This window comes from Zalophus californianus, chromosome 1, assembly GCF_009762305.2.
Source record: "Zalophus californianus isolate mZalCal1 chromosome 1, mZalCal1.pri.v2, whole genome shotgun sequence".
NCBI lineage: Eukaryota > Metazoa > Chordata > Mammalia > Carnivora > Otariidae > Zalophus > Zalophus californianus.
This window is the reverse complement of record NC_045595.1, coordinates 188,398,100-188,410,348: the sequence shown is the minus strand read 5'-3', so window position 1 is coordinate 188,410,348 and position 12,249 is coordinate 188,398,100. Positions and strand designations below refer to the sequence as shown.

At 40.0% G+C, this 12,249-nt stretch overlaps 1 pseudogene; it reads right to left on the bottom strand.

Moving 5' to 3' along the window:
• Positions 1 to 2,345: 2,345 nt before the first annotated feature.
• LOC113918303 lies at positions 2,346 to 2,686 on the bottom strand (annotated as a pseudogene).
• Between the last annotated feature and the right edge of the window lie 9,563 nt (positions 2,687 to 12,249).

Genomic DNA, 12,249 nt, shown 5'->3' with positions numbered 1-12,249 from the left:
ACAAATTCTTTATGGATTTTACCTTTTAAGTATTGACTGGGTTACTAAATGTAAAGCACTTTTGCTTGACACATGCTAACCGCTCTAAAAGCACGACCTCTTTTTATATACTGTCTTCTCTCTTCTTAGGTTTCTCTCTTTTTCTCAGGGTTGTGAGTTCAAGCCCCGCAATAGGCTCCATGCCCAGGGCTTGAACTGAGCTGAGATCAAAAGTTGGATGCTTAACTGACTGAGCCACCCAGGCGCCCCTCCCTTCCTAGGTTTCTGATCTTGACTTTATCTCCATCAGCTGTCACTTTCTTTTTGTAATTTTTCTGGAAATCTGCATAAGTATTATGCTTCATCTTTTCTTTTCTCTTCTCCATGCATCAACTTGATTGGATATAGGATTCTTGGATAAGAGAATGGGTTTCTTAAACTCTGAAGGCAATGCTCCATGATCTTCTGCCATTTAGTATTGCAAGAAAAGTTTGGTGCCAACTTGAAAGTTTACGTTTTGCTTTTGTAAATCACTTATCTTCACCCCACCGTGTTGATGCTTGTAAAATTTTTTTCTTTGGCCTTGAAATTTAAGTATTTTATCAGGCTGTATCAAATTTAAGTCTGTTTTAATGAATATGCCCATTCTCTTTGGAGTCACATGACTTTCTTCAGCATAGATGAATTTTATTTTCTATTGCTTTTTCTTCTTCTTCTCTACATTTTTTTGACAAATAACATTATATTAGTTTCAAGTGGAAAACATCATGATTTGATACATGCATATAGCTCAGAATGATCACCACACTAATCCTTTTTAACATCCGTCACCATACATAGTTATAAATTTGTTTTCTTGTGATGAGAATTTGTAAGATCTACTCTTAACAACTTACAAATAAATAATACAGTATTAGTAACTATAGTCACCGTGTTGCACATTTCATCGCTATGACTTATTTATTTTATAACTGGAGGTTTGCACCTTTTGGCCACCCTCACTCATTCTTTGTCTTCCTTTTTTAACTTTTGCTACTCCATCTGTTAAATTCTTTCCTTTTAGACTTCTTATAAAACTTATTTTAGCTTTCCTGGATCTGTCTTCTAAAGGCTTAAACTTTTCTGGCAACATTTTCTACTTTTCCTAGAGGTTCTGGAAGAATTTCTCTAGCTTATTTTACTCATCCCTCAATTCTTAGTCTACAGAATCTCATCTTGTGTTCACGAATTCCACGGCATGAGAAAACCTAATGGTCATATTTTTTCATCTCAAAGCAAATTTTCCTGCTCCCAGGTTATACCTTATTTTAAGACTTCATGTTTTTTACTAAGTAGATAAAATGTCTTCTGGAATCTTTTAGAAAATCCACATTAGAGATTTTCTATGGTTTTTTCTAACTTTCACTAATAAAGCCATTCTAGAAGGACATATATTTTTTTTGCCTACTCAGTTTGATTGCCTTCTTTCAAACTACTTAATCTTTATATTATAACTTTCTCTTTGCTTATCCTTAGGAATAAGCATGCTTGGCTAGGATAGGGAATGAAGGAGTGACTGGATAAGCAAGATGGTGGAGGAGATTATAGGTTTGTCCATATTTGGAGATCTGTGTGATTTCTTTCAAAGACTGTGTTGGTCTAAATCAAGAAGAAAGAGGGAACAAGGAGGAGAAGAGAGAGGGAAGAAGAGAGAGGGAAAGGAAAAAACACAGGAAGGAAGGAAGGAAGGAAGGAAGGAAGGAAGGAAGGAAGGAAGGAAGGAAAAAAAAAAAGAAGGTGGGGTTAGCTCTACAGCAGTTTTATATTGACAAAGGACGGAGTAATTCCCTGTGCAGTGTAGGGTGTGAATGAAAGCCAGGGCCAGCCACATCAGGGAGTTTTGCCCCTATGCCAAAGTGAGTCTGTTCCCTCTTTGTTTGCTGGGATAATGTCTCTGTTGGTTAACTGGCACAGCCTGTCTCTTTAGAGGCCAGCTGTGGCCCTGCCCCTCTTCTCTAGTTCAAGGGTAAGATGGGAGCCACCTATGCAGAGTAATCTCATCCTTATTAGCTATAGATTTGCAGTCTCCTTCCCAAACCTGCCATTGTCCTAATGCCCATTTTTACTCCAGGTCCTGGGCTGCCCTGTGCTTCGGGTTGGTTTGTGATTTGTGAGTTGGCCAGCCATCCTCCCAATCCAGTCTTTGTTTCCTTTTCTTTCTCTTTTCAGTTATTGCATGAAGGAGTTACTAGTCCAAGTTAGAAGCAGACTCCCAAATGGATACATTATGCAAGCTGTGAGGTTTTACAACTTGTGACAAGGGACAGAACAGAAATTCTACTCATTGCAAGGAAATCCTCACTTAAGCTTCAGTGAGCCAAAAGCACTTAAAACCCATGAGCCTTCAGCTGGTCGTCCTTAGCCAGTCTAGTCTCTACCAGGAACTCGCATATGTTCCTGCACTGGTCACTCCTCAGTGGAATTACTTCTCCATATTCTGGATGCTCAATTACAGGACCACTGCAGGCCAATTCTTCTTAAACGCCTTCACTAGTTTCTTTTTATCTTAAACATCAGCGACCCCTTGGACGGTAGTAAGGGTCTTCCTGCTGTTTCTCTGTTGAATTCTTATATGTATATAATCCTTAGTGCCAGCAGGAAGCAGATCATCACCCCTACTTGCATCAGCAAAGGGGTGGGAAGAGTGGAGGTTCTGGATAGGGGACATGCTGGAAGGCGGCAGCAGGAGAAGGGGGTGTGGGCGGTGAGGGTGGGAGGCAGGAACTGAGCGTCCAAGAGGGAGGGAGCTCTAGTGGGAGGCTGCTGAGTCCTCAGAGCCTGCTCAGTGACTGGGTCGTCTCCCAATCCAGTCTTGCTTGCAATATATTTGGCAGAAATGCCTTGATTTGTGGACATTGTTGCTATGAACATTGGGGTGCATATGGCCCTTCTTTTTACTATGTCTGTGTCTTTGGAACCAAACTGTGGAAGGAGCCAAGATGCCCTTCAACAGATGAATGGATAAAGAAGATGTGGTCCATATATACAATGGAATACTACTCAGCCATCAGAGAGGATGAATACCCAAATTTTGCATCAACATGGATGGGACTGGAGGAGATTATGCTAAGTGAAATAAGTCAAGCAGAGAAAGTTAATTATATGGTTTCACTTATTTGTGGAACATAAGGAAGAGCATGGAGGACATTAGGAGAAGGAAGGGAAATTGGAGGGGAAAATGAACCATGAGAGACTATGGATTCTGAGAAAGAAACTGAGGGTTCTGGGGGAGGCTGGGTTAGCCTGGTGATGGGTACTAAAGAGGGCACGTACTGCATGGAGCACTGGGTGTTATGTGCAAATAATGAATCATGGAACACTACATCAAAAACTAATGATGTAATGTATGGTGATTAACATAACATAATAAAATAAAATTACAAAAAAGAAAAAAAAGAAAAGTCAAGAAATGTCTTGACTTTTCCCACAATAGTTTGGTTTCCTTTTCTGATAATCAGAGCTGATACAAATTTTCCAGGATTTTCAAATTCCTCTGGTTATCCCATTGGGAACTTGGGAAAATGAGAAGTTAAATGCAAGGATTCAGACCAAAAGTCTCTCTTTTTAAGTAGTTAGAATAGCTTGTTATCAAGATTACACTATAATTAATACTCTATCAAATCAATGAGATATATTGATATAGCTCCTAATTTTTGTGGTTCCTAAACTCCAAATTACAGTCTAGCTACATTGGAAATAGTTGGAGATTTCTTTATGAATGCAGATCCTCAATCCCACCTCAGAAATTCTGATTCGGAAGGTATGGTGTGGACCTGGGAATATGCATTTTAAACCTCTTTCCAAGCTATTTTTATGAACAGTCATGTTTGGGAGTCATTGTCTTTAGTCTAGAACAGCCAGACCCTTTGCAATTATGATGTCTTATTTTCTATTTCTGATTTGAGGACTCCTCTCATTCCAGCTCCTAAGGATACCAGAATACATGTTAGGTTTTTTTTTTTATGAGAGCAGATTTAGATTAATTTTTCTTTTAGAATTTCATGACAGTTGTTAAGATAACTGGATACCCTCCAACGCGTGGCAACAAAAAGTTATTGCTCTAACTGTAGTGTGGTTGTAGCTACATCTGAATAGGGCACTATTAGAAAATGAGATAGTAATCCCCTACAAATTCTTTGCTGGAGTTTTTAGATCTGGAGAAGTAATTTCATCATGTGTTGGCGATTATTTGGGAAAATCCTATTGTGCCTTTTTAAGATGCTAGTTGGAAGTGATGGGGGGAAAATGAAGAGAACAGCTGGAGGCTTTGCAAGTACATTCATAAGCCGGATATTCCATGCCAGGAGAGAATGCATTTTATGGAAATTTTAAAATAAAAATATTCTACTTCATGAATACATTTTTTTTTATCACTGTTATTCAGAAATTCTCATACTTGCTTTATTCTCCAGGGTAAAAAGCATAGATATGCCTGTTACTAAAGATTTAGTTGGCACATTTTGGGTTTATCTGGAGGGGGAGGGGTTGCCTATTGAGATTAATTCATAATTCAAACCTACCAATATTGATCGGAAGTGCTCATGCTTAGGTTGGCACCTGCAAGTACAAGAAAACGAAAGTCATTAAAAAAGTTTTTTAACTTAAGAACTCTGCCCTCCAGCATTCAAGCATCTGGTTCGCCTTCTCTTCCCTGCCAAAGCTAACAGCCAGAGTCCCTTAAGATGAGGGATTAGATGTAAAATCTTGATAAATCCCATTCAGTTTGAGCTGTGTACCAATAACAGAAGGACATTTGTTGTCCATCTGTCTTTGGATGAAATGGGGGAGTTTTGGTGCTGGCACTGCAATGAAATAGAGGGTTGTGAATCTATCTTGCAGTGTATTTTGATTCCGGCTGCAATCAGATGACACAGATAGTTACCACTCTGTACTCCGAAATCACAAAAATAAAATTGCTTAAAGCCTCTGTATAATTCTGGGCTAACTAAACAATAACACCCACATCTAAATGATCTGTGTGATTATGCAGACAAACTGCAGGTTTTCTGTTAGGTTTACCACTCCCCTAGGAACTTTAAATCTCGCCGTAGCCAGTCTCTAATTTCTTCTACTTCTTGTTCCGTTTATAAGTGCAACTTGGGATTCAAAGCAGAAAAGCATTTGCAAGGCTTTGGGGTTTAGAGCTCTACCTTAGAGGACAAAACAAATTAACATGCAAATCCTTTGTATAGATCATTGCATCATCATCAAGATGGGAACAGAAAACATTTATTACATTTAACTATAGAAGGTGTGCATACAAGATAGGTAGACAAAGAGCTATTTAGACATGAAGCCTAAGTCAAGGATAACCGCACCAAAGGCAAATAGAACAGCAAGAATATGGCAGGTTCTGCCCAGTGTTTAAAGCCACTAGGATCTCCTAGGGCACAAAGTGTGCACGCACCATATGCTGTGGCCTTTGGCAGTGTATTCATTTTCTACTGCTGCATAACAAATTGCCACAAACATAACATCCTGCAACATTAATTTATTATCTCCCTGTTCCCGAGGGTCGGAATCTGGCATGTTTTAGTTGGGTTCCCTGCTCAGCGTCTCACATGGGTGAAATTAAGGTCTTGGCTGGCTGCACCCTTATCCGGGAGCTCACCTAGGGATATTGACTTCCAAGCTTTCTCTGGTTGTTGGCAGGATTCATCTTCTTGCAGCTGTATAACTCAGGTCCCCATTTTCTGGCAAGCTGTTGGCCGGGGATTACTCTCAGCTCCTAGAAGATGCTTTCCACAGGCCAGAGGGCTCCTTTCATAGGCCTTCCCACAACATGGCAACTTCCTGCTTGAAGGCCAGGCTTAAGGGTTCACTCGATTAGGTCAGGCCCACCCAGGATAATTTCCCTTTTAATCAACCCAAAGCCAACTGATTAAGAACCTTAATTATATCTGTAAAATCCTTTCACCTTTGTCATATAATGTAACCTCATCATAAGATTGATATCTCCTCATAATCACAGATTCGGTCTGTACTTCAGGAAGAGGAAATACACAAAACATATAAACCGGGGACTGGGATTTGGGGGAACCATCTGAGAGCGACACCACCCACAGGCACCCTAGGATTTAGAGCCTCTGTCTTAGTCCATATACCCTGACCTACTTTCCATTTCACCTCACAATCTATTTTTGATTTTTACAAACTCAAGGCCATTATTTTATTTATGATTTCACTGTACTACGAATCCTTGGCCTTGAGTTCTTGGATCACCACTTTGTGATCTCTCAAGGCCAGTTAGCCATTGTTGCTTTAGTTGAAGACATTACTTTCCCTTTTATTTTGATTTCCACCCTAGAATAGCCTCAAATTAAGAGATTTACCTGGAATCAGGATGCTCCCTGATTACTGAACACTTACCTGATGACTATCTCTAATATATGCAGAGTCTGTGATCCCATGCAAGAAGAAGAGGAAAGAAGTGGAAATCATCCAGGATTAGATGTATGTCTATAAATTTCCACAGATATGTTTGGTGGGTAGCCAGAGCCTGTTAGATTGAGAAGAAAAGGAAGAAAGAAGGATCCCATCTACCTAATCGGGCTTACAACTCCAGATTGCTAGAGTCCCTTGAAGCTGCCTGGTGAGACAGGGAAGGTGAGCCTTATTGGTTGAGTGGCCCCAGGTGCTATGTGAGACCAGAAAAATGCATTTTTCTAGAACTCTGATTTTAACTTAGATTGCATTTCTCCATGGAAACAAGGTTTTAGGCAATATTTTGCTGATGAGGTCAGTCTACAAACCCTTTAATAAAGAAAACAGATAAGAAAATGTCCTAAGTGCAGAATCTTTCCAAATGACTGCTTGTCTGTATTACACACCTACCGTTTCTTCTCTTCGGAGACTCGACTTAGGTACTCAACCAAACTGAGCAGGGGTGTACTGTTTTGGAGTGTGGAATAGCATTATCCTACTTTCTAAAATTGTTTTCTTTTTTTTTAAATTTTTTTAAAGATTTTATTTATTTGAGAGAGAGAGAATGAGAGAGACAGAGTACATGAGAGGGGGGAGGGTCAGAGGGCAAAGCAGACTCCTTGCTGAGCAGGGAGCCAGATGTGGGACTCGATCCAGGGACTCCAGGATCATGACCTGAGCCGAAGGCAGTCGCTTAACCAACTGAGCCACCCAGGCACCCCTAAAATTGTTTTCTTGAGTAAGGGTTAATGCCTGTGCTACTGTAAAAATCAGTTTGGCTGTTCCTCAGATGACTCAGCAATTCTACTCTTAGGCACATACCACTGAAAACAGGTGCTCACACAAAAACTTGTACACAAATGTTTATAGCAGCATTATTCACAATAGCCGAAAGGTAGAAACAACCCAAATGTCCATCAACTGATGAACTGGACACACAAAATATGTTATATTCATACATATTATTATAGGTTATATTTATACATATTATTCTGTCTTAAAAGGGAATGAATGAAATTCTGATATAAGCTGCAACATAGATCAGCCTTGAGAATATTGTATTTTTTGTAATTTCATAAGTGAAAGAAGCCAGAAACAGGACTGCTACAAGATTCCATTTATATGAAATATCCAGCATAGGCAAATCTATAAAAACAGAAAATAGATTAGTGAAATCAAAACCAGAAAATAGTTGCTTAGGATTAAGGGAATGGGGGTTTGGGGGGGGGTGATGGCTAAGTGGTATGGAATTTCTCTTTGTGGTGATAAAAATGTTCTAAAATTGCTACAGTGATGGTTTCACACATCTGTGAATAGGCTAAAACCCGTTGCATTGCCCACTTGAAATGGTTGAATTATACAATGTGTGAATTATACCCCAGTAAAGTTGTTCGTAAAGAGTTAACAACTCTTAATAAATAAAAAGGAAATCACGTTGGGTAAACAGAGGTAAAGCATTAAACTTCAGACACTTTTCTCAAAGCCTAAGTAAGAAATGCAGCCTCCTTTCTGGCAGGATGACGTTCTCCTGGCCAAATCTTTTTCATTCACCCCCAGCATGCATTTTTCTTTAGCTTTTGATCCAAAGAGCTTCGGGGAATCTGTGTTGTCTCTTCAATTAAGAGAACTCTTTGGGAAGTGCCCATGTGGGCTCTGATTTTGGACTCTAGAAAGAACAGTATCTCATGTTTGTTGTTTGAGGTTATTTACTTGCCTCTCTTATTTGAAAGTAGCTTTGTGCGGTGGGTTCAGGAGAGGGTGAAGGTGGACATTCACATTCCACTTCTGGGGGAGCATGAGTGGCTTTACAGATGCAGTGTTGGTTCAACACAATGCTACAAGGTCACACATCAGGGGTTTTTTGGCCATAAGAGAAAGAGCAGTGGTGTTCTGGAGTTTTCATGGAGCTAAACTGGACCAGATGCTGTGGGGGAGAAAGGGAAGTAAAGGAAGCCAATAGTAATGGGCATTTAAGAAGGGAGGCACGTCAAGTGTGTTCTCATGAATGAAGGGTCTTCCATAGTACATACTCCCTGCACACCTGCTTAGTGAATTAGAGGATATCGTTTCCATTTTACAGATGAACAAGTAAGGCCTGGTGGGGTTGTAATTTAATCACAGATCTTTTTGATACCCTGCGGTCTTGTTCTCCTCCCTCTTCTCTGTTCACTCTACGTTAGTGATGCTAACAAGGGCAATTTGGGGTAATGTCTGGAGACACTTCCGGTTGTGACAACTGGGTGGGAGAATTCTAGGGGTGTCTAGTTGGGTAGAGCCCATGCAGGAAGCTAAAGTTCCTGCAGTGGACAGCACAGCCTTCCACAATGAATTCACTGTCCCCAAATCTCAATAGTGCAGAGGGTGAGGAACTCTATACACCACTTAGTATTTCACCAGCTCCCATCCATGAAGCGAGAATCTCTAGATGATTCCAATTCCCACATTTATATCCCTAGTCCAGATGTGTCTCAAGAGCTTTGGACTTATGTATGCAACCGCTCCCTAGAAGTATCTCCTCATAAATTCCCCGCACTCAAAATATTTAGTGATCACATAGTCTGTCAGTGTTTGGATTTGCAGTGAGGGCATATCTATCACAATTGTGACTTACCCTTTACTTCCTTAAATCAGGATATAAATAAAGTCTACTCATTGCAATTGATAGATATGTCCCAGAATACTTTTCCAATCTACAGTCTTTTGTCCATTTCTTTCTAAATGTAGGTCAATTTGGTTGTTTGTAACTTGTGTTGTTTTAAATTTCCTATACATTAGTAATTGTTCTGGAGCTTTGATTAGATTCAAGTTCAACTTTTTTTTTTTTTTTTTTTTTTTTTTTTAGCAGAATGAATTCACAGGTGGTTTTCTGTTCTATCAGGAAGCATTTAAAATCTAGTTGCTTTTCTTTTGTGGCTTTAGCAGCCATTGCTGATCAATGCCTACCTCCATTACCTCAAATGGTGATGCACTAATTAAATCATTCATTCCTCATTTGTTAGCTGGACTATTTCTATAAAGAGAAACTTTCCCTCATCTAGTATTGGTTATTCCTTGGTACAGTTCATATAGGAAAGGCAAAGGAAAAGTTTGATTCTTTATTAGCAGTTTTAAAAATAACTCACTGATACTCTTGACTGGTAACCAGTTAGTTTTATTACAATATCATTATAGGCTTACAGGCTGAAACTTATTTACAATAAGTTTCTATTATAGTTACTATTGTTATTGACACTTAAGTTGCCCCCTTTTTGGGAAGTGAGAGCCTTTGGAACTTGGCTCCTTATTTGCTCCAGGTGCTGGGGATTCGTGCACTTGACTGTAATTCCTTTGTCTATCTGATCCTGTTTGATTTGTTTTTTGCAGATCCTTCATATTTCTGTTTTATAGATGGAATTTCTTATTGTTTCCCAAGGCTGTTACTTATTTGGTCTTTAAAGCAGTATTCTTTTGCCCATGGGGGAAAAGAGGTATCTAAGGTAAAAAGTCAGAAACTGAAGGAGTCTGCTGTCTTGATCTAATTTCTCTCTTTTTTAAAAATTTCAGCTTGGGGCGCCTGTGTGGCTTAGTTGGTTAAGCAACTGCCTTCGGCTCAGGTCATGATCCTGGAGTCCCGGGATCGAGTGCCGCGTCAGGCTCCCTGCTCAGCGGGGAGTCTGCTTCTCCCTCTGACCCTCCCCCCTCTCATGTGCTCTCTCTCTCTCATTCTTTCTCTCAAATAAATAAATAAATAAATATTTAAAAAAAATTTCAGCTTGATTAAGGTATCATTGACAAATAAAACAGTAAGATATTTACAGTGTACATCATGGTAATTTGATATACATGAACGTTATGAAAGGATTTCTCTCACTCAGTTACTTAACACATCCAACAAGTACCATATTTATCTTTTTTTTGTGTGTGTGAGAACTCTTAAGTTCTACTTTCTTAGCAGATTTCAGTTGTAACTGATAACACAGTGTTATCAGTTACAGCTACCATGTCTTGATCTAATTTCTGAGAGATCTTTCTAAAATACAAATCAGATTATGCCATGATCGAAACTTGTAATGGCCCACGCCTGCCTTCAAACCACGTGAAGACTCTTAAAGTGTCCCTTTAGCCTGTGAATACTGCTTACTTTGCTTCTCATCTGGCTCCCTGCCCTTGCTAAACTTCGGCCCTGTGGAATCTCTGGTAGTTCCCCTAAAATACCACTGTGTGTCCAGCTTTTTGTTTTTTGCTTATTATGTTCTTTCTGCCTGAGCACTTAGAGTACACACCCTACCTGCTCGTCTTTGTCTCCTTGACTTCTACTCCTCTGTGGGTCCTGCCTTAGATGTTATTTCTACCACGAGGTCTTCTCTGAACAGAATGTCTATGGCTCCTGGTTTCCCAGGACAGTTCTGGAGTAATCCTGATGAAGATCAATCAGTGTCTGTTTATCTTTAGGGCACACTTCCATGTTCACAAGTGTCCCATTTTGGGTGATACATTATATAATCATCCTATCTCTGAACCCACAATCCCAGAACTGTGTTATATACCCATCATGTGGCTTTCCTTGGCATTCTAGGATTCCACCTAGCATTTTTCACATGGAATAACAATTTCCGGTGTAATTATTTCTTTGTTATGGACTGAATTGTGTTCCCCACAAATTCATCTGTTGAAGCCCTAGCCCCCAGTGTGACTGTATTTGGAACTAGGGCCTTTCAAGAGGTAATTAAGGTTAATGAGGTCATAACAGTGAGGGCCTAATCCAATAGGACTGGTGTCCTGTAAGAGGAGGAAGATACACCAGAGATGCACATGCACGAGGGAAAGGCCAGATGAAGACAGAGCAAGAAGACAACCATCTACAAGCCAAGGAGAAAGACCTCAGGAGAAACTAAGCCTGCTGACACCTTGATCTTGGACTTCTAGCCTCCAGAACTGTAATAAAATAAATTTCTGTTGTTTAAGCTGCTTAGCCTGTGGTATTTTGTTATGGAAACCCTAGAAAACTAATAGTCTTCTTTACTAGATAAACTTATTCATTTTTAAAATCCCCCCTATTACCAGTTGTAGTGGTATGTTCACAGTAAGCACTGTACCATCAGGGTTCAGAGAGGAACAGAACTATAGGAGTGTTACAGAATAAGGACTTTATTATAGAGAGTTGACCTACGGAATTGTGGGAGCTAGTTAAATAGGCTATCAAGGTCTGTTGTCTTTGTGTTGGAATTAGAAAGGCAGGCACCTGGGAAGAAAAGATGGAGGTGAAGCGGTAAAGAGCAAGGACACACTGGAACCCAAGAGTTTGAGGCTGGCACTTGTAAGAATGGACTCGAACCCGTGTCAGACTCCAATTTTGATGTTGTGGGTGACCTGTAATGGAAACTTGAGCCCTTTGTCACACAACTATACATTCACCCGTCCCAGGAGTAGGGAAAGTGGAAAGGGATAGCTGATGGGAGCAGGAGGAGGGGCAGACTGGGATCTGCCCCATACTTTCAAGGTAAGCCAGTACCTGGACCGTGGGTGTGAGTTTCAGTAGTGCCTAGTAGAGAGAGAACCTGCACAGATCTTCCAAGTATTAAAAAAAAAAAAAAAAAAAAAGCTGCTGTTTTACTTCCATCTCCCAGGTATTGTCCAAATGTCACCTGTGGCTCACACTAACTTGAAATTTATATACAGTGAGGAGAATTCTCGGAAATGCTGTTCCACCTCCACTAAGTTGACACAGTATGAATCGCTACAAGTGCTCAATATTGTTTGTTAAATAAATAAATGATACTGAAGCTTGTGACCTCCTCATAGTATCACCATCCTTCTCCTAGAATGGAG